This window comes from Mirounga leonina, unplaced genomic scaffold (assembly GCF_011800145.1).
Source record: "Mirounga leonina isolate KUSES-001 unplaced genomic scaffold, KU_Mleo_1.0 Mir_152, whole genome shotgun sequence".
NCBI lineage: Eukaryota > Metazoa > Chordata > Mammalia > Carnivora > Phocidae > Mirounga > Mirounga leonina.
This window is the reverse complement of record NW_023270380.1, coordinates 1,607,446-1,632,782: the sequence shown is the minus strand read 5'-3', so window position 1 is coordinate 1,632,782 and position 25,337 is coordinate 1,607,446. Positions and strand designations below refer to the sequence as shown.

General features: G+C 43.4%; 1 non-coding gene across 1 annotated transcript; it reads right to left on the bottom strand.

The window, feature by feature from the left end:
• Positions 1 to 15,608: 15,608 nt before the first annotated feature.
• On the bottom strand, positions 15,609 to 15,718 carry LOC118013032. The gene has a single exon (XR_004679906.1). It is a non-coding gene; the product is annotated as a U6 spliceosomal RNA (small nuclear RNA).
• Between the last annotated feature and the right edge of the window lie 9,619 nt (positions 15,719 to 25,337).

Here is a 25,337-nt window from a genome sequence, read left to right as displayed (position 1 = left end):
CTCATGGATTGAAAGAACAAATATTGTTAAAATGTCTATACTACCCAAAGCAATCTACACATTTGATGCAATCCCTATCAAAATACCAACAGCATTTTTCACAGAGCTAGAACAAACAATTCTAAAATTTGTATAGAACCACTTTAAAAGACCCCAAATAGCCAAAGCAATCTTGAAAAAGCAAAGCAAAGCTGGAGGCACCACAATTCTGGGCTTCAAGTTATGTTATAAAGCTGTAGTGATCAATGGGGCCCCTGGGTGGCTCAGTTGGTTAAGCGACTGCCTTCGGCTCAGGTCATGATCCTGGAGTCCCTGGATCGAGTCCCGCATTGGGCTCCCTGCTCGGCGGGGAGCCTGCTTCTCCCTCTGACCCTCCCCCCTCTCATGTGCTCTCTCTCTCATTCTCTCTGGCTCAAATAAATAAATAAAATCTTTAGAAAAAAAAAGCTGTAGTGATCAAAACAGTATGGTACTGGCACAAAAATAGACACATAGATCAATAGAACAGAATAGAAAACCCAGAAATAAACCCACAACTATATGGTCAATTAATCTTTGACAAAGCAGGAAAGACTATACAATGGGAAAATTCTGTTCAACAAATGGTGTTGGGAAAACTGGACAGTTACATGCAAAAGAGTGAAACTGAACCACTTGCTGACACCATACACAAAAATAAATTCAAAATGAACTAAAGACCAAAATGTGAGACCTGGAACCATAAAAATCCTAGAAGAGAACACAGGCAGTAATTTCTTTGACATTGGCCCTAGTAACTCTTTTCTAGATGTGTCTCTTGAGGCAAGGGAAACAAAAGCAAAAATAAACTATTGGTACATCAAAAGAAATAGTTTCTGCACAGTGAAGGAAGTAATCAACAAAACTAAGAGGCAACCTACGGAATGGGACAAGATATTTGCAAATGACATATCTGATAAAAGGTTAATATCCAAAATATATAAAGAACTTATAAAACTCAACACTCAAAAAACAAATACTCCAACTAGAATATAGGCAGAAGACATGAACAGACATGTCTCCAAAGGAGACATCCAGATGGCCAACAGACACATGAAAAGATGCTCAACATCCCTCATCATCAGCAAAATGTGAATCAAAACTATAATGCGATATTACCTCACACCTGTCAGCATGGCTAAAATCAACAACACAAGAAACAAAAGTGTTGGTGAGGATGTGGAGAAAGGGGATCCCTCTTGCCCTGTTGGCATGGATGCAAAGTCGTGCAGTCACTCTGGAAAACAGCACGGAGCGTCCTCAAAAAGTTAAAAATAGAACGACCCTATGACCCAGCAATCCCACTATTGAGTATTTACTCAAAGAAAACAACAACACTAATTCAAAAGGATACATGCACCCCTATGTTTATAGCAGCATTATTTACAATAGCCAGGACATGGAAGCCACCCAAGTGTCCATCAATCAATGAATGGATAAAGAAGATGTGGTGTGTGTATACATATAGATGAATATTATTCAGCCATAAAAAAGAATAAAATCTTTTTGCAACAACATGGGTATGGTGAGGAGAGCAAAGGCAAAAGAAATGTAGCCAAAATTAGATCTCCTTACAGCTTGCAGCCCACTGATAGATCCCTGAAACATGCAGTGTGACCTTCCTCAAGGAACTCGTGACTGCCTGAATGTTGATGTTTTGCTAGAGACATCAAACAAAAAGATTTTGTTTATTCATTTGAGACACAGAGATACAGAGAGAGAGAGAGCATGAGCAGTGGGAAAGGCAGAGGGAGAGGGAGAAGCAGACTCCCCACCGAGCCAGGAGCCCGACACCGGGCTCAATCCCAGGACCCTGGGATCATGACCTGAGCTGAAGGCAGATGCTTAACCATCTGAGCCACCCAGGCGCCCTAAAAGTAACCTTATCTTAACAACAACTACTCCCTCGAGGTCCTGAAGGCCTTCCCTCCAAATTCCTTAGAAACTTATACTATCCCTAACCCCATTAATTAAAAAGTATATAATCAGTCACTCCTCATAATCCCAGTGCAACTCCTTCTGACCACAGGTCCTGTCCCCATGCAATAATAAAACCACCTTTTCGCACCAAAGGTGTCTCAAGAATTCTTTCTTGACCATTGGGCTCAATGATCCCGCATCAGCTGGAGCCAGAGAGTATCATGCTAAGTGGAAGCAGTCAGTCAGAGAAAGACAAATACCATATAATTTCACTCATATGTGGAATTTAATAAACAAAGGAAAAACAGGAGAAAGAGAGCGAGAAACCAAGAAACAGACTCTGAACTACAGAGAACAAACTGATGGTAACCAGAGGGCAGGTGGGTGGGGGGATGGGTGAATAGGGGATGGGGATTAGGAGGGCGCTTGCTGTGATGAGCACCGGCTGATGTAGGGAAGTGTTGAATCATTATACTGTACACCTGAAACTAGTACAATACTGTATGTCATCTAACTGGAATTAAAATAAAAACTTTTAAAAATAAAAAATTAATTAATAAAAGAAAAGGAAAGGTATGCACCCTAACAAGCCAGCTGTCTTACCCCAAGCAGACTGATGCTAATAGAGAGGATAAAATAGCTACATGACTTTTCACAACTTTTAAACCGTATTTTCTTTTTTAAAAATTTTTATTGAATTTTAATATACACACAGAAATGCACATAGTCGTTAAGTGCACAGCTTGATAGATTTTACCAACAGAGCCACCTGAGTAACCAGCACCCACAGCAAGAAATGACAGCCCATGGGGCACCTGGGTGGCTCAGTCATTAAGCATCTGCCTTCAGCTCAGGTTATGGTCCCAGGGTCCTAGAATCGAGTCCCGCATCGGGCTCCCTGCTCTGCGGGAAGCCTGCTTCTCCCTCTCCCACTCCCCCTGCTTGTGTTCTCTCTCTCGCTGTGTGTCTCTCTGTCAAATAAATTTTAAAAATCTTTAAAAGAAAAAAAAAGAAATGGCAGCCCACGTGGGCTCCCACTTGTCGCTGGCCCCTCCCCCAGCAAGGATGGCCTGCCTTCTAACAGCCTCAGCTGCATGTGTGCAAGATAGGACTCTGTCATGTGTCCCTTCTTCACTCACTGTTGTGTTTGTGAGCATCACCTGTGTCTGCGAGTGTGGTTTGTTCATCCTCAACACTGTGTGGCATCCCACGGTGGGGACACATCGCAAATGATTTATCCATTCTGTTTTTGGAGGACATTTACGTTCTTCTCAGGTCTGGGTTATTATGAATAATGTTGCTTTAAACATGCTGACCCGCGCGCGCATCTTGGTGCACGTGCACATGCATTTCTGTTGGGTCTGCAGCCTATACATGGAATTTGGGGGTAGTGGGGATGCAGCAGTTCAGCTTTAGTAACCATTACCTGTGTTCCAAAGTGGCAGCACCAACTGACCCTCTGCCCAGCGAGGTATGAGTGCCTGGTCTTCTACCTCCTTGCCAATATTTCATATTTTCCACCTCTCCATTTAGCCCAAGACAGCTCACTCTTACTGATCACTTACTATGCGCTAGGAGCTATACTAGGTGTCCACATGCACGGTCATTTAATTCTGCAACACCACTATGAAGCCTTCCTCATTTTCACAGATGTACAGGGCAGTTTTCAGATCCTTCACCCATGCGGCCAGCATGTGACCGGTGAGGGCCGATCCCCTGGCCCTTGCGGTCCTGCATGCGCTGTTTGTCTCCGTGCATACAAGGCCAGTGCCAATGTCTACGGCCAGCAGCACACTCTTCAGGAGAGCATCACTCCTGCAATTACTGCGCCGGAGCCAGGTCTCCTAGTCAAGGGTTTCTGGGTTTTCACGTAACCTGTGTTCAAGCGTCTGAACCACATGAGCAAATTTACCCTGAAAGGTGAAGCCAAGAGTGTAAAGGGGGGCCGGTCTCCAGACTGAAGCTCAGTGACGCCTCCTGGAGGTGGGCAGGGAAGAGAACTGGAAACCCCACACTGGCCGGAACAGACAGAGTGTGTCCTACAGCTGCCTTTTGGGCATAAGGAAATCCTGATGCGGTTTAACAAGGTAAAAGTGTAATTTCTGTGTTTTACCCCGATGAAAAGAGATTTATAGGTTTTCTTCAGACTATAAAAGTGATACCTGCGGGGCGCCTGGGTGGCTCAGTTGGTTAAGTGTCTGCTGTCAGCTCAGATCATGATCCCAGGGTCCTGGGATCGAGCCCTGCATGGGGCTCCTCGTTCAGTGGGGAGCCTGCTTCTCCCTCTCCCGCTCCCTTCTGCTCGTGAATGTGTGTGTGTGTCCCAAATAAATAAATAAATAAGATCTTAAAAAAAAAAGTGCGACCTGAAAATTTTACATTTTGAAACAAAACAAAAAAGAAGGAATAAGTCATTTATGATCTCATCAAAAAGATAGTTTCTTTAATAGATATATTTCATATATTCTTCCCAGACGTTTTTCTGTTTTTCTAAATATATACGTATGTGTGTATGTACATATACATTATATATGCATAATACATATGTTTATGTATATATGTCTATATATACCCATATGTGTACATATATGGTTTTTTTAAACCAAAATACTGTCATACTATACATGCTATTTGTGACTGTGGCACTTTGCATTTGGTTGCTTATGCTGTGAGCTGGGCCTTCCCTGGAGACGACCAGAGGTCCCTGAGACTTCTAATGAGAGCTGTGCCTACCGGTGGAGGTTCTGTGTCAGGCCCTGAGCATGGAGGGCATGGGGCCGAGTCAACAAAGAAGAGGGTCCCATCATAAAGCACTGAATGCCCTTTCATTTGGGACCATCTTGACCTCAGAAGTTGGTAGGCTTCTTCCAGCAAGTTATAACATAAGATCAGTCCAGTTGCAGAGATGCCCCCCTGAGGTGAGGCATAGACTCCCCTCCATGGTGGGAGAATCTTGTCATGTATGAGGTTGACTTTATCATGAGGCCACTCTTAAGTACCTGAGCCTCTCCTGTGAGATGTTCCTCTTTGACTCAGGGGTAAGTAGACCCTTCGTCTTTGGGCTACTCATCCAAGGAGCCCCAGTGGAAGGATCCAAGGACAAAAAAGCCCAGGAGACGTGTCCACACTGGGTTCAAAGGCATGGGGAAAAGGAGGAGGCCCGCGTTGGCTTCCATAGTGGGAAACCAGAACTCTGCTCCCTGCAGAACAAGGGATTCTCCCCCCAAAACAAGGGGTTTTGGATGCTGCAGGGCAGCTCAAAAAATGACAACTCCCTACTTCACATGGTCAAATCTCTCTCTTAAAATTTTTTATTTACTTATTTAATTTTTTTTTAGAGATTTTATTTATCCGTTCATTAGAGAGAGAGAGTGCTCGCAAGCAGGGGTAGGAGCAGAGGAAGAGGGACAAGCAGACTCCATGTTGAGCGCAGAGCCCAACGCAGGGCTCGATCCCACGACCCTGAGACCATGACCTGAGCCGAAACCAAGAGTCGGACGGATGCCCAACTGACTGAGCCACCCAGGTGCCCCTTTTTTTTTAATACAGAGAGGTCTTGTTCCTTCACTCAGTTTCCCTCAATGCTTACATCTTACATTATGCAAGTACAATAGGAAAACCAGGAAACTGATGTTTTCACAATGTGCATATGTAGATTTGTGTAATAACCATCACAATCAAGATACAGAACTCTTCCATTACCAGAAAGATCTGCCTTGTACTACTCCTTTTTAGTCATACAAACCCCTTCAACTCCACCATCCCTATCCAGTAACAACCAGTAGCCTGAGCTCCATGTAAATACTTTTGCCATTCCGAGAATGTTATATAAATTGGATCGTACAGTATTTGATCTTTTGATATTTTATTCACTCGGTAGAATGACCTTGAGATTCATCCAAGTTGTTGAATATGTATGGCTTTTCTTTTCATTCCTTACTGTTTTGACTAGAACTTTCAGTATTATTTTGATGAACAGTGTTAAGAGCAGTCTTGTTTTATATTTGACTATCTGAGGAACACATTGAGTATTTCAACATTGATGTTAGTTGTAGGTATTTGATATTGAATAAATTAATTTTCCTCCTAATTAATACTTTGATTACTCATGGAAGACAAAAGTGCTTCTTAATTGTATTCATGTTCTTATTCTTTTTCAGAGAAACCACACTTTTGACTCTGATAATTTTGTTTTTAAATTTTTATTATTGAAGTATATTTAACATCCAATGTTATGTTAGTTTCAGGTGTATAGCATAGTGATTGGACAATTCTATACATTACTCAGTGCTCAGCATGATAAATGTGGTCACTATCCATCATTCTATAACGCTATTGTAACACTGAATCTATTCCCCATGCTGGACTTAAAGCTGTATTTTATATCAGTGGCTTTTTTCCCCTAACTTTTCCTGACATACTTAGAGAGCTATTCCTCATCGTACATTTGTTCTATAATTCATCTAAATGAGCTGTTACATAATTTTTAAAAAGCACTACTCTGACTGAGGGGGTATTATGCTAAGTGAAATAAGACAGACGGAGAAAGACAAATACCATATGATTTCACTTATATGTAGAATCTAAAAAAAAAAAACAAAAACAAATGGATGACCAAAAATGGAAGCAGACTCATTAACACAGAGAACAAACCGGGGGTTGCCAGGGAGGAGAGGGGCAGGGGATGGGTGAAATAAAAGAAGGCAATTAAGAGGCACAAACTTTCAGTTATAAAATGATAACTCACGGGGATAAAAAGAACTGCATAAGGAATATAGCTAATAATACTGTAATCGCATGGGATGGTGACAGATGGTAACCACGCTCATCATGGTGAGCACTGAGTAATTGCAGAATCACTATGTCGGACACCTGGAACTAATATAATATTGTATGTCCACCATACCTCAATTTTTAAAAAGTGGATTTCCGATTTAAAAAAAAGCACTATCTCTCAGGATTATTTTTACTAAATGATGGGTAGATCAATCACCCTCACCCATCCCCTGACACTCCTCCCCCAAACAAGCCTTGTCAGAGGAGAGGATGCTGGGGTGGGGTGAGTGTCAAGGTTGTCTGTTGTGATCAGCACTAAAAATTTTTAATGCGTTCCACATAGTATCTCTGACCCTTAATTTCCTTGTGTAAAAAAAAAAAAAAAAAGACAAGCTTGGATAATGTAATGTTTAGGGCACTTCTAGCTTTAAAATTCCATAAACTATATTCAGATTCTAGTTTAAAAAATATAAAAGCTGTTGCAGCCACTGATTAATTCACTTACACACAAAATGATGAAACCCACACAAAATATGCCTTAGCTGGAGTTTGAAATCTTACTAGCAACAAAAAATGTTTTCTATTCGGTAATGGCCATTTAATCAAAATGGCGGTGTGAAAATGTCCTGCCTCTGTCCATTCTGCTTCCAAACAACAGTCAGCAAATGACAGCTGGGCTCCCCAGAGAGCGTGGCCGGGCCCTGCCCCCCAGCAGCGGGGACATCGGCCGAGCTCTGACTTCATCCTGGACACACTCCCTCTGTCATTTCCCCTCTGCCAACATTCTCTGGACTTCCTCCTTACCCTCCCTAAAAAATGTTCTATACTCTCAACCGTATTAACATTGTCTTTATTTTCTGTTTTCTGATGCCTTGACACCTGGGGTCCTGCTGACCCTGGAGGGACTGTCCCTGCAGGACTAATCGATTCCCAGAGACAGTAAACAACCAGCCTGAGAGCGAGCCTTTCACATACAAGCCAACCAATCGGAGTCTGCACCCCAGCGCCTTCTCCAGGGGGCTCTCACTGTTCCTCTGCCCTAACCATCCAGGGCCAGGTCCCAGGCCACCAGGGAAAGCCAATCTGTTGGCCTTCCAGTACCTAGAGAATAATAAAACCCAGATGAAAACACCCCACTTCCTTCCTGTTCCTCGAAGGGCCTATATGAGTTGGATGCCAAAGGCATGCTCTGTCCCCACATCCCTGAAAGGGCTTTTCACACTGGCCTCTGCACTTGGCATGGTGTTGGCCGGGTCTGCCAAGGCGGCAAACTCAGCCTGACTGCACCTTTGCAGCCGCCCTCGTTAGTGGCCGTGAGGGAGCTCCATGGGTCTCTTCCTGGATTGCACTGTCCATTCTGCGTCCGCAGTAAGACCAGAGCCCCTTCTCAAGCCTGACGTAGGACTTTGACTGTACATTGTTTACTGCGTGGAATGATGAGGCCACTCCTTCACCCCCCCCCTTCCTCCCTCTGCACTTGGCCTCTTGGGTTTGCAGGTCTGGACCCTCCATCTGAGCGGCAAATCCCTACCCAGCCCCTCTCTCGGACCCACATGATGCCTCTTGCAGGTCCTGCCTTGCGCTTCTCGGCCAGGCAAACAGCACCTGACACGCAGCTTGGTAAGGCAGGTAGGCCCCACGGGTGGGATCAACTTCCCCATGCATCTCGAGACCTCCAGGTTTGCCAGCAGGACTGAGAACTTGACTTGTTAGGACATTAGTGAGTCGGAATCCCTCACAGAAACTCAAAGCACCAAGCACAGACCCTAGAAACATGGGCTACTTGATACCCTACAGTCGGGGGACTCACTCTCCATTTCTATGGCCAAAGGAACTCACACCACTTGAGCCTCAAGGCAACCTTTGCCCCTGCCGGGGCGGGGGGTGGAGGATGGGGGTGTCAGTACATTGAGGCACTAAACTTCCACCTTAATGTGTATAGCCCTTTACAGTTTGCAGATTTCTATTTGCTTTCTCATTTCATCCATAGAAACGACTAGAAAACAATCCTGCAGCAACATAAAGCAATGGTTGATGACACTACTATAAGTTAAGTTTTCTGATGAGTAAGGCAAAATATTGAGGAAGAGAAAGACTTCATTTAGTTTTAAAAAATCCATTCATGCAGGGGCGCCTGGGTGGCTAAATGGGTTAAGCGTCCGACACTTGATCTCAGCTCAGGTCTTGATCTCAGGATCATGAGTTCAAGCCCCACTTTGGGCTCCATGCTGGGCATGGACCCTATTTAAAAATAAAATCAATTCGTAATATGAAGGCGGCTTTCTTCCTATGCCCCCCAAGTGTTTCTCAAGATCAAAAGAGTTCTGGGCGCCTGGGTGGCTCAGATGGTTAACCGTCTGCCTTCGGCTCAGGTCATGATCCCAGGGTCCTGGGATCGAGCCCCACATAGGGCTCCCTGCTCCACAGGAGCCTGCTTCTCCCTCTGTTTCTCTCTCTCTCTCTCTCTCTGTCTCTCATGAATAAATAAACAAAATCTTTAAAAAAAAAACTAAAAGAGTTCTTTAATAATAATGACTAATGTTTATATTTGCATAATGATTTATAGCTTACAAAGTATTTCTAAGTACATTTTCTTATTTAATTCTTGCCAAAAAAAACAACCTAACACAAGATTGGTGCTTTGTCCCCATTTTATGAATGAGGAAAGTGAGGCTCAGGGAGTCAACAGTCTCAGCTGAGCACTCACTACCAGTTTAATGAAAGCAGCTGTTATAAAGTGTTGAAATGAAAAAGCAAGCTCTTTTATGGCCTCATTACAAAGTTCCACTCTGGCTTCCTGTTCCTCATTACTCCTCTGACTGGTGAATTCTGTCCCTGGGCTGCCTTCCCCACTGCAGTAGTCCAGACACAACCTTGGGACATCCAGTCTGAGAAGATGGAGACATGACCCTTGATGGAAGGGGATGCAGGAGACGTGGTGCCCGGGGACCTGGGGATGCAGCTCCAACAGCAGGGAAACCATCCACAAAGTATGAAATGCAGCTCTTTGGGGGGAAACCACACCGACAATACCCAAAACAAACCCAAGCTTCCAACAAAGCTGAATGAGAGAATAAGTCTAGTCTCACTCCATGGGTTGTGCTTAGAGTATGATGCTGTTACCCTGGCTAAGGGCTTTAGATACAGAGTAACTCAACCATCTGCTCATTATTGCTCCCTGCACTCTCCCATGACCAGCATCATGCTGAAGACTCATGAGGGAACCCGCCCTCCTCACAGTCACTGTGAGCGGGGGCGGCAGACCCCACAGTGACCCCTGGAGGGAAGACACACACCTACCTCACCCTCCTGCACCCCAAAAGGAAGAGGCCTACCAGGGTAGGAGCAAAGGGAAAGGCTTGGGGCTGCTGTCACTCCCTGGAGGCCCGCTCGCCTTTTCCTCCCCAGAATGGCTCCAGGGTCAGTGTTGGGAAAGAGTCTGTGCTTTGGCATATTTTAGTAGATAATTGCATTACGTGTTGAGACTGTTTCAATAAGTAGGTGGGCTTGAAGATGTGTGGGCCTTAATATTTGTTCTCTCTGCACTATGGGCCGTGTCCATGCCCCTCTGCATCCGTGGCTACACCAGGACCTGGGCGCTTAGAGAGATTGAGGCCAGACTGAACCTAAGGGTAAAAATCAATCCCAAATTCATATTCCCCCAGGGAGACGGGAACCTATAATTTTTTTTTGTTTTTTGTTTTTTTTTAACAAGGCTGATTTCACACATCACACACAGCCTGAGGCCGTGTGGACAAGGTAGTTAGAGCAGGGAGAAAATACACAGCCAGGCTGCTGAGTCCCCTCCCGCCCTCCCCACCAACCACAGGAGAGCAGCTGAGCCTCTGGAAGTGACAGGGCTCTAAATAGAGAGAAAATTTCGCACATATGCTCGGCCGATTTTCAAAAGAAATCATAAAGTACTTGTGATAGCAAGTAGCCTTCCTTGTATTACTTCTCAAAGCCCGCTGGATTTAACCCCCTGTGGCTTCCAGGCTGCTGGAGTGAACTCATAAACAAGGCCGTTATTCTGCCCTTAGGAGGCTATTGACCATCTTTGCAGTCAGGTTAGGGAAAATACTCTTCGGGGAAGTTGAGGGCTTTAGCGACTCCTGGTTCAATTTAACCGTAAACAATTAGAACAACCGTACGGTTGCAGCTACACTAGTTTGTTGGGGCCACAACAAAGTAACAGCCCAGGCTGCTTGAACAACAGGATGTTATCATCTCCCGGATCTGGAGGCTGAAGTCCAAGATCACGGTGTTGGTTCCTTCGGAGGCCTCTCTCCTTGGCTTGTTGATGGCTGTCTTCTGCCCGTGTCTTCACGCAGTCTCCCCTCTATGAGTGCCTGTGTCCTAATCTCTTCTTCTTAGAAGGACACAGATCGTGTTGGACGAGGGCCCAGTCTAATGACCCCATTTTAACTTCATCACCTCTTTAAAGACCTGACATCCAAATAGGGTCACATTGTGAGGTCCTGGGGATTAGAACATCAACATATATATCTGGGGAAAGGACACATTTTGGCCCTTGTCACCAACCATAAGCTATTCTTCACATGAACAATTTATATGTTTCTCCTTCCAAACACATGTAGGCCTACACAGAATTCTTTGGTTCCCTTTCTTCAACAACGTTCTTTAGTATTTTTATGAGTATTATTTACATCTAAATGGACTTCAAGTCTATCTTTGGCAACTTATGAATTTTTTTGTTTTGTTTTTAAGATCTTATTTATTTATTTGAGAGTGAGAGAGAGAACACAAGTGGGGGGAGGACCAGAGGGAGAAGCAGACTCCCCACTGAGCAGAGATCCTGATGCAGGACTCGATCCTGAGACTCTGGGATCATGATCTGAGCTGAAGGCCGTTGCTTAACCGACTGAGCCACCCAGACGCCACGATTTTTGTTTTAATCTATAAAAGTGGTAGACCATAACATGCTCTTGGGCTTTGGGCTCTTCCAATTCCTCAAACTTAAATACAAGACAACACAAAAGTAGAGCCCCACAAAACGGGCAGGCGGTCTGACAGGGCAGGAGAGATCGGGAGCGTTGCGATTCCCAGACCCAGTGCCCGGGGGCTCTGTCTGGTGTTCCTATGCAAGCTTGGGCAACTGGGACCTGATCTCCCCGAGAGTCAGTTACCCCTCTTCAGAATCAGCCTGCTGATTGTGAATAGCTTATGGTTGGTGACAAGGGCCAAAATGTGTCCTTTCCCCACATATATATGTTGATGTTCTAATCCCCAGAACCAGTCTACGCTGGTCTTGGCTTCTCCCAGGGATCTTCACTGACATCTCACAGGATTGTTGGGACAGTCTTCCCACGGAGAGATGGGCAGGGGGGTGGGGATGGTGCCTCTCTAGTCCCATGCATACTGTTGAAATCTTCTCTGCAAGGTCACAGCTCATACCTGTCGTCTCGGCTGGAGTGCAGGATTCTGTCCACTTACCTCCCTGGATGTCTCGCAGTCTTGAACTTCTTTGGAAAAGAGCCCCGTGCTAGGCACTATCCTGGTTGACCTTCTCTACATAATCCTGGGTTCCACAGTTTTCCAGATAAGAACACAGTGGGGGGAAAAAGTCACTCCCATGCTGCCCCGCTGCTAGTCCCCGGACCAGTGACTCTCAAAATCATGGGGTGGTGGAGACAGAGTGCTATCTCCTGCTAGAAGGTTCTGATTCACCTCTCCAAAAGTTTCTCCATCCCCTCCAATCTCCTTAGGAAATGATTGCTGGGGGAGGGGGGTGCATTCCAGGGAGAACCAGACATGTCCTTTCAGGTGTGTTGAGGACATTTGGGAGGATTCTGCAGCTGGTGAGGGATGTGTGTGCTGGAGGGGCCTGTCTTCTGCCTTCCCCTGTACTCTCTGAGATGTATTGGGGCAAATGTGTAGGAAAGTAATGTCCACGCATCTTAATTCTTCCGATGCAGATGCTGAGGTGGGCACTAAAAGTCAGGTTTCTAACAGGAAGGGGTGGGGTACAGACACTCAACCTTTCTCTCCCTGCAAATCAATGCCACACGAGTCTAGGTAAATTGGGTGCCTCTCCTCTATATCTTTGAACCATGAAAAGTCGATGTGGCATGGAACCGAGGACAGGTAGCAAACTAAGGTGGCTCAAAAGACTTTCAGGGATGACAAATGGGTTTCAGTGGGTGGTAGGAGCCACTGAGGGTTCAACGATTATCAGTCATCAGTAAGATTTGGGGATGATTTCATGTGACAAAAGGAATTAGAGTTGATTTGAGATTACTGCAAGATCAATTCACATTACCTTACTTGCCTTCAAAGCACGTCATGATTGGGAGGGAAGGAATGGAAGGGCCACAGGCACCTGTCGTCCCCACCCCATGCCAAGGATGCTGTCCCCCCAGAGACACCCAGAATGGGGCTAATGACGATGCATCATTGCAGAGCTTTCTTTCCTCACACAATTTTTTTTCCCTGTTTCATCAAAATCTAAGTACATCCATTGACCCTTGTCATGAGTGGGGACTCCATCCATCAGGTATGACAGAGCAGGGAAAAAGATGTGAGATGTGCTGGTCTGGGTATTTTCTGAAAGCTGCCTTCTGACCTGCAGTGGGGGAGAGGGGCTAGCCTTGCAAACAGGTGGAGAGAAAGGTGGTGGTGTGCTGCCCACCCTCACTTGCACAAACCAGTTGAAAACCAAAGCCAAAGGAAGGCGCCTTCATCTCATCACAGAAGCGCCTCTGGAAAACACTGACAAGCTGCCAACGTTGCTTTCCAGCAGTGAGGTGGAAGGAACTTGGTGTTTGGGATGGAAATGAGTCAGGGATGCTGGAACACAGCCCTGTGCTCTGCCAGAGATGGTCCTGTGTATTTTCACGGGGATGAGAGGAGGTCACTAAACTCTAAACTACGTCTTATTGACGTCTCACGAAAGACTTAGGTCCATTGTCCATGCTACTAAATGAAGCTGGATGTTGATGGAAGTTATGGGACAGCTAACGCCCCAAAGCTACTCTTGTTGCTCCCGTAACGGCATGGCTCCAAAGCCAGAGGCAGTTTCGGATTCTTCTCTTACTACCACCATGAGATGGCTTTCATTTGGCAAACATGCGCTTTATTTTTTAAAAAGGTTTAATTTAAATTCCAGTTAGTTAACATGGAGTGTAATATCAGTTTCAGGTGTACAAGACAGTGATTCCACACTTCCATACATAACCCAATGCTCATCACGACAAGTGCCCTCCTTAATCCCCATCACCTGTTTCTCCCCTCCCCCCACCCCCACCCCCCGCAACCATCAGTTTGTTCTCTGTAGTTAAGAGTCTAGACAAACGAGTACTTTAAATGTACTATGCCCAAGAAACCACACTAAGCTTTAGCCAAATGCCAAGGGGATTTGAGATTTTGCCCCGCAGGAATTAGGACCACGATGGGCTGGCAGCAAACCTATGCGCCCCTCAGGTTACCCTCTGCCTACAACTTTTCCACCCCTTGGCACTTGCAGTGGCTACCAGCATATCCATCTGTTCCAACACTTGCCACTGGTCCTGAACAGGGCTTCCTGGACTGACCTCCATCCTGTAACCAGCAGGAGTTCTCCATTGATGACCCAGCCTTGTCCAGCATCATTGTTGCTATGGTGACAGTCACTCATGAATGCATTAGGAGAAAAATAACAACTTTCGAGCAGGTGTACAGTCCTGGCAAGGCATACCCGCACTGGCTTGTAAAGTTCTCTGGTTTTCCCCAAGACTTTTCTTTCCCCCAAGACTTAAATTAGGAACCAAGATGTAACTGCTAAGAACACGATTTCCCTAGCAACCAGAGAAATGCTCTTCCTTCCTGTTGGGGGAAGCTAAAAATAACATTGCATGTACCACTGTAACCAGCTGGAATCTCCAAATTATCTCCTGTAACAACCCCCTGGTCATAGCAGATGCCTAACGCCCTGCCTCACCTCTCATCAAGGTGACCTCTCTAAGGCACAAATGTCATTCCTGCATAGAATCATTCAGGCTTTCCTTTTGCCAAGGGAGGGGAAAAATCAGAGACAGCTTGACCTTGTGAGCAGGGGCAGGGCTCCCTTCCTACCCCTTTCCAGCATGGCACCAGTGTTTTAGGCATCAGCAATTGCCCAAGATTCTCTGATCAGACCGTGTGTCTGCCTACCTGGCTGCCTGCCTTCTCTCCTTCCCTCCTTCCTTTTGATATAATTAACATACAATAATATAAAAAAAAATCCTGAGGGATCAGTATAATGAGTTTTGACAATTTATCTGCGGGGCAAGATACCAAACATTCCCAGTGCTCTAGAAAGTTTTCCCGTGTCCCTTTCCAGTCAACCTACCATCCCCCTACCCCAGAGGCAACCATTTTCTGATCTTTATTGCCACGGATGAGTTTTGTCTGTTCTGGAACTTCATAAATGGAATCATATAGAAAATACTATTTTGTGCATTACGTTGTATGAATATGCCAGTTTTTTTTATTAGTTTCAGAGGTACAATTTAGTGATTCATCAGTTGCATACAACACCCAGTGCTCATTATATCAAGTGTCCTCCTTAATGCCCATCACGCAGTTACCCCATCCCTCCCCCACCTCCCCTCTAGCAGCCCTCCATTTGTTTCCTGGAGTTCAGCATCTCTTATGGTTTGCCTCCCTCTCTGTTTTCATCTTATTTTATTTTTCCTTCCCTTCCCCTGTGTTCATCTGTTTTGTTTCTTAAAGTCCACATATGAGTGAGATCATATGGTATTTGTCTTTCTCTGACTGACTTATTTCGCTTAGCATAATATACTCTAACTCCATCCACGTCACTGCAAATGGCAAGATTTCATTCTTTTTTATGGCTGAGTAATATTCCATTGTGTGTGTATGTGTGTGTATGTGTACATCACATCTTCTTTATCCAAAAAAATATGGAAAGCTTTACAAATTTGCATGTCATCCTTGTGCAGGGACCATGCTAATCATCTCTGTATCATTCCAATTGTAGTAGAAATATTGCTCAAGTGGGCACTACACCACAATTTTAAAATCTGCTTTTCTGTTGATGAACATTTGAGCTGTTTTCAGTTTGAGATTATCATGAATAAGGCTTCAGAATATTTTTATACTAGTCTTTTTGTGGATGATCGTTTATTTCTCTTGGGCAAATGCCTAGAATTGGAACTGTTGGGTCACAGGGTAGCTGTCTGCTTAACTTTACTAGATTTTGGCAGATGGTTCTCCAAACTAGTTGTACCTTTTGACTCTTTCATCATCCAATACGAGAGTCTAATTGCTCTACATCCCCACTAACATTTGGTGTTGTCATTGTTTTTTTTTATTTTACCCTTCTGGGTGGGTGTGTAATAGTATCTCATTGTGGTTTTAATTTGCATTTTTCTAACAATTAAAAATGTGAGTATATTTTCATGTACTTATTGGCCACTTGCATATTGTCTTCTGTGAAGTATTTTGTCCATTTTAAAAATTGAATTATCTTCTTATTAATTTATTAATAATATATTCTGAATATAAACATTTATCAGATATATGTTCTGCAAATAGTTTTCCCCTGTCTGTGGTTTATCTGCTCATTTTCTTAATGGCAACTTTAATGGGCAGAAATTTTTAATTGTGTTGAAGTCCAATTTATCAGTTTTTTTATGTTAGGATTTGTCTTTTTCGTGTCTTCTTGCAACAATCCATATCTAACTGAAGATTGCAAAGAATTTCTCTTGTATTTTCTTCTAGAAGCTTTATGGTTCTGTTTTTTTTTATATAGACTTTTGATTCATCTCAAATTATTTTGTTATTTGTGCAGTGAGACAGGAGTTGACTTTACTTTTTTTCCCCATAAGAATATTCAGTATTTCCAGCACTATTTGTTGAAAGAATTTCCTGTCACCATTGAATTATGTTGGTACCCTTGTCTGAAATAAGTTGACTGTAAAAGTAGAGGTCTATTTCTGGACTCCCTTTTCTTCCATTGACCTGTGTGTTTTTCCCTACACAATACCACACTGACTTGATTATTGTGTTTATAGCAAGTCTTGAAATGATGTAGTGTAAGTTCTTCAACACTCTTCTACTTCAAGATAATTTTGGCACTTCTAGGTCCTCTGAATTTCCATAAAAATTTTAGAATTAGATTTCCTATTTCTCCCCCCAAAACCTGCTGTAATTTTGGTAGGCATTCCATTGGAACTATAGATCAATTTAGAGCAAATAAACATTTTAAGACAGTCATCCTTCTAATCCATGAATATGGTATATCTCTCCACTTGTTTATATCTTCTTTAATTCCTCTCAAAAATGCTTACTGTTTCCAGGGTAAAGTTCTTGCACATCTTTCATTAAATTCACCCCTAGATATTTGATTTTCAATGCTATTATAAAGAGTATTGGTTTATTTTTCGATAAAATAAAATCATTTATTACTTCACCTGTGTACTTTGGCACATACAGTTCCAGACACAGGGCATGCCTTTCTCTGGCTACCTCTCCTTCCAAGCATCACTTTCTGTAGGAAGCCCCTCTCTGTTTTCCTGGCTTGAGTTGGTAATCTCATTTCTGTGTTATAATAAAGGTCTGTGTGGGTTCATGATAATGCAAAGATCATCCCATATTTAACTGTGTGTTTATTGTCTGTCTCCTAACTAGACCCTGAGCTCTTTGAGATCAGCAGCTGCGTCTTCAGCCTCTGTTCACAATATTTTTTTAAAAGATTTTATTTATTTATTTGAGAGAAAGAAAGCGAAAGACAGAGCACAAGTGGAGGTGGAGGGGCAAACAGAGAGGGAGAAGCAGACTCCCTGCTCAGGAAGGAGCCTGATGCAGGACTCAATCCCAGGACTCTTGGATCATGACCTGAGCCGAAGACAGATGCTTAACCTACTGAGCCACCTAGGTGCCCCATCTGTTCACAATATTGAGTGAAGCAGTCGATGTATAGACTCACAAGTCAAACAAGGACATCTTAAAGTTGTAAAGAATCTCAGATGTCATCCCCTATGTTCAATTCTCTGCATGAAACTCCTTTATATCTTTGCATGTCCAGAATGCAGCCAACCTGTCTAGTTTGGGTTATGGCCAGATATGGTGCCCTTTATGCTGTTCTTTGTGTCCATTAACAGTACACTCGTGGAAGAGGCTTCCATTGGACCCGAAGAACATTCTGGAATCCTTGCTTGATTAGTAAAGATCTAGTGCCAAATCTCCTTGGATAATATTTCCTCCCATTTGTTCTTTGGTTTTAGGCACAGTTAAAACATTCTAATTCCTTATCTATTAAACATGTCCAATTGGTACCATTTTATGGTTTAGAAAGTTTTATCTTTACATTTCCCCAATTAGTACATAATATTTACATGATTTTTGGTATTCACACCAATTCTAGGCAGTATTACAAAGCAAGAAATTGTAGCTGCATGAAACTTTTTGTTCTGCCACTCATTAGGTGTATAATTTTTCTCTTCATATATAAGGAGAACTATATGAGTGTGTTCATTGTGCAAATCATACATTTATTATGTTGGTGGAAATGTGGTTGTTCATCTCTAGAAAACTGGAAAGGTATAGTGTATTAAATACATTTTATGGTGTACCACACAACAATTAGAAGTGATGAATTAGATGCATACATAACAATATAGTTGGATCTTAGGAACTGTGCCATTGGGGGTAAAGTAAGAAATATATAACACAAAAACATTTGTGTAAATTAAAAACTCATCAAACATCAACAAAAATGCATCAAAGAGCAAGCCTCAGTTTTGAAAAACACATTCAAACAAAAAGATACACCAGAATTCTTTCAGGGGTGGGAGGGGGCATTATAAGAGTGGGGAATAGGGGATAATAGTGAACCAAGGAAGGGTCCAGCAGGTCACTAGTGATAATATGCTGTGAAATGAGAAGCTTGAGAAATTCAAGCTTCTGTTTATAAGATCTGAAAGAAGAGAAATAATAAGGTAAAAACCAGATTTTAAGGGGATTAAATGAGGTAATTCATGAAAAACACCTAGCCAGTACCTAGAACATAATAAATATTGACTAATGAAAAAAAGCACTCTCCATGGGGAAAGGGACCTTCATTTTGCTTATTCCGGCATCTCTAGCCCCAGAATGGTGCCTGGCACGTTATGGGTGCTTGAGTGAATACCAGGCATTGAGATACAATGATGGGCAAAAGCAATATTGTTTCTGCCCTGATGGAGCTAACCATTTGGAAGAGAGACAAGCACCAATAAAAAATATATACAAATAACTACAAAATTGCAACTGTTTCTAAGTGCAAGTGCTCATGGTTCTATCAGAGTCCATAATGGAGATATTTAAACTGGTCAGAGATATCAGAAAAAGCTTCCTTGAGCAAGTGACCTTTGAGTCATTATGAGTAAGAATTAACTAGATAAAAAAAGGATGATCATTCCAGACAGGAAATATACCACGTGTAATATCCCTGTGGCAGATGAGAGCTTGGCAAATACATGAGCCTGATAGACAGGTGAGGGCACCCAGCTGGGCAATGAGGCTGGAGAAGGAGGTGGGGCCAGACCATGCAAGACCTCACCAACCATGTCAAGGGACTTGTCTTTATCTTCTGAGCAGTGGAAAGCTGATGAAAGGCTTTAAGAGCAGAGAGACACAAACACAATCAGATATTCTTTTTTATTTTTATTTATTTAATTAATTATTTATTTTTAGCAGGGAGGGCCAGAAGAGGAGGGAGAGAAAATCTTAATCAGGCCCCACACCCAGCACAGAGCCCAACATGGGGCTTGATCTCGGGACTCTGAGATCATGACCTGAGCCAAAATCAAGAGTCAGATGCTTAACCAACTGAGACACCCAGATGCCCCCAGATATTCTTTTTTAGAAGATCATTCAGGTGTCAGTTTTAGTGTATGTGGCACAGGGCTAGTAGTGAGGGGATAGAGAGAAGTGGGTGGATAGTAAATATTGGCTGAAATTATTATCATGTCTGAACCATTGATACAAGACTGTATTCAGTATGGTTGATTCCTAGATATCAAGAAAAGTCTGAATCTCTCTGGAATAATTTTGGTGCTCATGGGAAGAACTTATGGATCATAAGATGCCCAAGGCTCACAATGAGATGGCTTCTCTGAACAAATTGGGAGTAAAGGTCATTCCTCCATCTCTCCTGATACTGTCCCATTACTTGACAACTGGAAGGATTTGGGCTTTATAAATGTTTTATTCCAAATGTATACTTTCAAACTAGTTGGTGATGGTCCTGGCTTTGTTGATATGCAAATTCATCACATTCATCAACTAACCTTGGAGTATGGTGCTGCCAACAGGACCTGAGGCACCACAGCCTCTGCCTGCCCATTTCCAGGACTTTCTTGACCATACTGGTCCAGCCCACAGGCTACACACCTGCCTGCCAGGAGGAGAGAGGGCACATGCTCTGCAATCTGATTGTCACTCACGTACAGAGCCACACCAAAGGACTCACTAAGTCTGTTGAGCTTCACACCTCCCACAACCATCCCCACCTGCCCTAGCCACACCCACCCTGAGGCAGGGCCGCGGCTGGCCTCTGGGACAAACCTCAATGCCAAGCTCTCTCAAAAATCAGACCGGGTATATAAACTTGTGTTCTCAGTTTTCTTTCTAAGGTAGCTCACCCACCCCACCTTACCCCCAAATGGCATCCAGTGCAAAAAGCTGTCACTGGGAACCAAGCCATTGCCTCTCACCTTCCAAACACTTCATAAATGTTAGTTCCTTCTTACACCCTTCTGGCAGGGGAGCCCCTCACACCTGGCCACATGATGATTCAATATTATTTCTCATGGAATGCATCTTATGACCCCTTCAGATTCTAAGAATCAAAAATACAGGGGCACCTGGGGCACCTGAGTGGCTCAGTTGGTTAAACATCTGCCTTCAGCTCAGGTCATGATCCTAGGGTCCTGGGATGGAGCCCTGTGTCGGGTTCCCTGCTCAGTGGGGAGCCTGCTTCTCCCTCTCCCGCTGCCCACTCCCCCCACTCCCGCTCTTGTACGTGCTCTCTTTCTCTCAAATAAATAAATAAAATCTTAAAAAAAAAAATACAGGGCGCTTGGGTGGCTCAGTTGGTTAAGCGTCCAACTTTTGATTTTGGCTCACGTCTTGACTTCAGGGTCATGAATTCAAGACCCATATTAAAAAAAAAAATACATATGACATCTCATTCTCAAAAAGGCATTCCAGTGAACACTGGTAAGCAAATAGAAAATAACAGTAACTGGGAGAGGGGTCACCTGAATGCTGAATTGTCCATCAGATACTTCTTTTTCTTCTCCTGGGTATCAGCTAAGGGTTCCTCCAGTATGGAATCCATCTTGCACATTCATGCATTCACACTCTGCGCCCACCAGGGGGTGTCAGTTGTCCCTTCACTCACTGAATACATCAGTCATTCAGTGATCACCTGACAAATTTCCCATGCACGCATTGTACACAAAGCTATCATGGTGGACACCAACTTTCTGCAGGAAGGAAGAGCATATGCTGGAAAGCACAAGGATTAGGAGACCTATTTCTGCATAGTCTCTTCAAATGCAGAGAGAAACACGTTCCCAGACGTGCAGGACTAGTGCCAGCCAGAGCTGCCCTTCACAGCTGCCCTTCAGCTCACTCACCTGGATTCCAAAGTGTCCATCAGCCACGCTGTCAGGGAGCAAGTTCTTTTCCAAGCCAAATTAGTGGTGCAGTCTGGCCTGAGATGCCCTCTCTCCGCATGGGGATGCAAGCAGCTCCTGCCCACTGACATCCACATCTCATGTTCCTTTAAAAAATACTTCATTCCTGAAAAAAGCTAACCATCATCTGAGCTTTCGGGGAGTCATAATCTTTTTGCTGCTGGAGGGTCTTGCCTAAATGTTGATGGCTGTTGACGGATCAGGGTGGTGGATCCTGAGGGTTGGGGTGGCTTTGTCCATTTTTTAAAATAAGACAACAATGAGGTTTGCTGCATTGCTTGACTCTTCCTTTCATGGACCATTTCTCTGTAGCATGCAATGCTGTTTGATAACATTTTACCCACAGTAGAACTTCTTTCAAAACTGAAGTTAAGCCTCTCAAACTCTGCTGCTGCTTTATTAGCCAAGTTTATATAATATTCTAAATCTTTTGTTGTCATTTCAACAATCTTCACAGCATCTTCACCAGGAATGGATCCCATCTCACAAAGCCACGTTCTTTGATCATCTGTAAGAAGCAACTTCTCATCCATTAAAGTGTAATCATGAGATTGCAGCCATTCAGCCACATAATCGGGCTCCACTTCTAATTCCAATTCTCTTGCTATTTCCACCACATCTGCAGTGACTGTCTCCACTGAAGTCTTGAACCCTTCACAGTCCTCCATGAGGGTTGGAATCAACTTCTTCTGAACTCTTGTTAACGTTGATGTTTTCACTTCTTCCCATGAGTCATGAATGTTCTTAATGGCATATAGAATGGTGAATCCTTTCCAGAAGGTTTTCAATTTACTTGGCCCAGATCCATCAGAGGAATCACTATTCATGGCAGCTATAGCCTTATGAAATGTATTTCTTATATAATAAGACTTGAAAGTCAAAATGACTCCTTGAACCATGGGTTGCAAAATGGATGCTGTGTTAACAGGCATGAAAACAACATCAATCTCATTGTCCTTCTCCATCAGAGCTCTTTGGGGACCAGGTGCATTGTCCATGAGCAGTCATATTTTGAAAGGAATCTTTTTTTCTGAGCAGCAGATCTCAACAGTGGGCTTAAAATATTCAGTAAACCATGTTGTAAACAGATGTGCTGTCATCCAGGCTTCATTGTTCCATTTAGAGAGCACAGGCAGAGTAGATTTAGCATAATTCCTAAGGGCCTTGGGATTTTCAGAATGGTAAATGAGCATTGGTTTCAACTTCAAGCCACCAGCTGCATTAGCTCCCAACAAGAGAGTCAATCTATCCTTTGAAGCTTTGAAGCATTGACTTCTCCTCTCTAGCTATGAAAGTCTTAGATTGCATCTTCTTCCAATGTAAGGCTGTTTCGTCTACAATGAAAATCTGTTGTTTGCTGTAGCTTACTTCATGAATGATCTCGGCTAGATCTTGTGGATAATTTGCTCAGCACTTGCTGCTTCACCTCATACTTTTATGTTGTGAAGATGGCTTCTTCCCTTAAGCCTCATGAACCCACCTCTGCTAGCTTTAAACTTTTCTTCTGCAGCTTCCTCACCTCTCTCAGCCTTCCTAGAATTGAAGAGTCAGGGCCTTGCTCTGGATTAGTCTTTGGTGTAAGGGAATGTTGTGGCTGGTTTGATCTTTTATCCAGACCACTAGAACTTTCTTCACATCAGCAATAAGGCTGTTCCGTTTTCTTATCACTCGTGTGTTCACTGGAGTAGCACTTTGAATTTCCTTTAAGAACGTTTCCTTTGCATTGACATCTTGACTAATGGTTTGGTGCAAGAAGCCTACCTTCCAGCCTAACTTGGCTTTAGACATGGCTTCCTCACTAAGCTTAATCATTTCTAGCTTTTGATTTAAGGTGAGGGACGTGCGACTCTTCTTTCACTTGAACACTTAGAGGCCATTGTAGGGGTATTAATTAGCCTGATTTCAGCATTGTGTCTCAGAGGGAGAGCTAGTTGGTAGAGCAGTCAGAACACACAGGCCATTTATTAGTTAAATTCACCATCTTACAGGGGCTTGGTTCAAGGTAGGTCTGTATGTAGCCTTTTCAGACTGACTTATTTCAATTAGTAAAATGCATTTAGGTTTCCTCTGTGTCTTTTCATGGCTTCATAGCTCATTTCTTTTTATCTTTGAATAATACTCCATTGTCTGGATATAACATGGTTTGTTTATTCATCTTATAGGACATCTTGGTTGCTTCCAGTTTTTAGTGATTATGAATAAAGATGCTAGAAAACATTCATGTACAGGTTTTTGTGTGGACATAACTTGTCAACTCAGTTGGATAAATTGGCAGTGAGATTGTTGGATTGCAGGATAAACGTATGTTTAGCTTTGTAAGAAACTACCAAACTGTCTCCCCAAGTAGCTATACCCAATTTAAAAAAATATATATAGATATTTATTTATTTATTTGACAGGGAGAGAGGGAACACAGGTGGGGGTGGGGAGAGTGGGAGAAGGAAAAACAGGCTTCCCGCTGAGCAGGGAGCCTGATGTGAGGCTTGATCCCAGGGTCCTGTGTTCATGACCTGAGCCAAAGTCAGACGCTTAAGGACTGAGCCACCCAGGCGCCCCAGCTGTACCCAATTTTGCATTACCACCAGCAATGAATGAAGAGTTCCTCAATCTCACTAGAATTTGGTACTGTTGGCTTTCTGGATTTTTAGCTATTCTACTAGGTGGGTCATGGTATCTCATTGTTTGAATTTGCAGTACCCTAACAACAAATGATGTTGAAAATCTTTTCATGTGCTCCTTTGCCATCTGTATATCTTCTTTGGTGAAGTGTCTGTTCAGATCTCTTTTTTTTTCTTTCATAATTGAGATTTTATTGGTTGTTCTGAGGATCGATACACAGACATTATGAATAATTCGTACACAATTCTTAACGTACGTACCAAAAATATAAGAAGTTATTTTTTCTAAATAGTTTTTTTCTAAATAGTTATTCTAGTGACATTCCCACTTAACATTTTCAGGCAAGTTTTTCCTAAGAAGATACTAGGTAACAGTATCTTCAGAGGTTGATAAGCTGTGACATCGTAAGTCTCAGTGATTCACATTTCACTATCATGTATCCTACATATTCCAAATTTCAGTCTTTCACAGCGCAGTGACAAAGTTATTAGGAAAACTGGACTTCCATGACCAAAGGTCTTAAAGTATGCATACAGTCCGAGAACCAAGGGAAAACCAAGGTCAGGCAGCAGTTTCCCTGAAGAAACAATTCTCCTGAAAACAACATGGGAATCAAAGAGCAGATGCAATTGTTCAAGATCGATGTGCTATTCCAAGTCGGCAGTAGCACAGCCTACCAGCAGCGCTGGGGATGCCACAGGCTTCCATGGTTCCCTTCTTCTCTCCCTCCAAGTTGTGAATCACCTCCTCTCCATTGCTTCTCCTGCTCCTATTGCTGCCCACAGTGGGCTTTTCCTGTCTGTCTCACATTCAGAAGCCCTCAGAGAGGATATGATTGGTTCAGTTAGTGCCCATCATCTAAGGTGGATCGAGCTGTCTGATACCCCTGATCTCATAGGTCACAGGCTAGCTTATACGTTGGCTGGCTTTGGGAAAGGCACCATCCCCCTCCAGCCCCATCCCAGGCTAATTGCCTGTAATGAGGTACTGGGGTCACATGTATCAGACATGGAGACATAAGGGAGGGTAGGGTCTCCCTGACTCTCAGGAAATGGGAGGGGCACAGTGCTTATGCAATCTAATTCAGGTTTTTCTTGGGCAAACTTGGTAATAAGATTTTCCCCAATGGCAACCTCTCCTCCTCGTCATCCTTGCTGACAAATATCTACCCCTCCCCCAACACATGAACATTTGAATTAAAAGTGCTCCTAAAGGAGAAGGCCACCTGAATCTGAATGAACTTCTGGTTTGGGGACCTGTCCCTGCCATAAGGCAACAGTCCATCCCAGAATTCAATAACACAATGGTTGCCCTTCCACT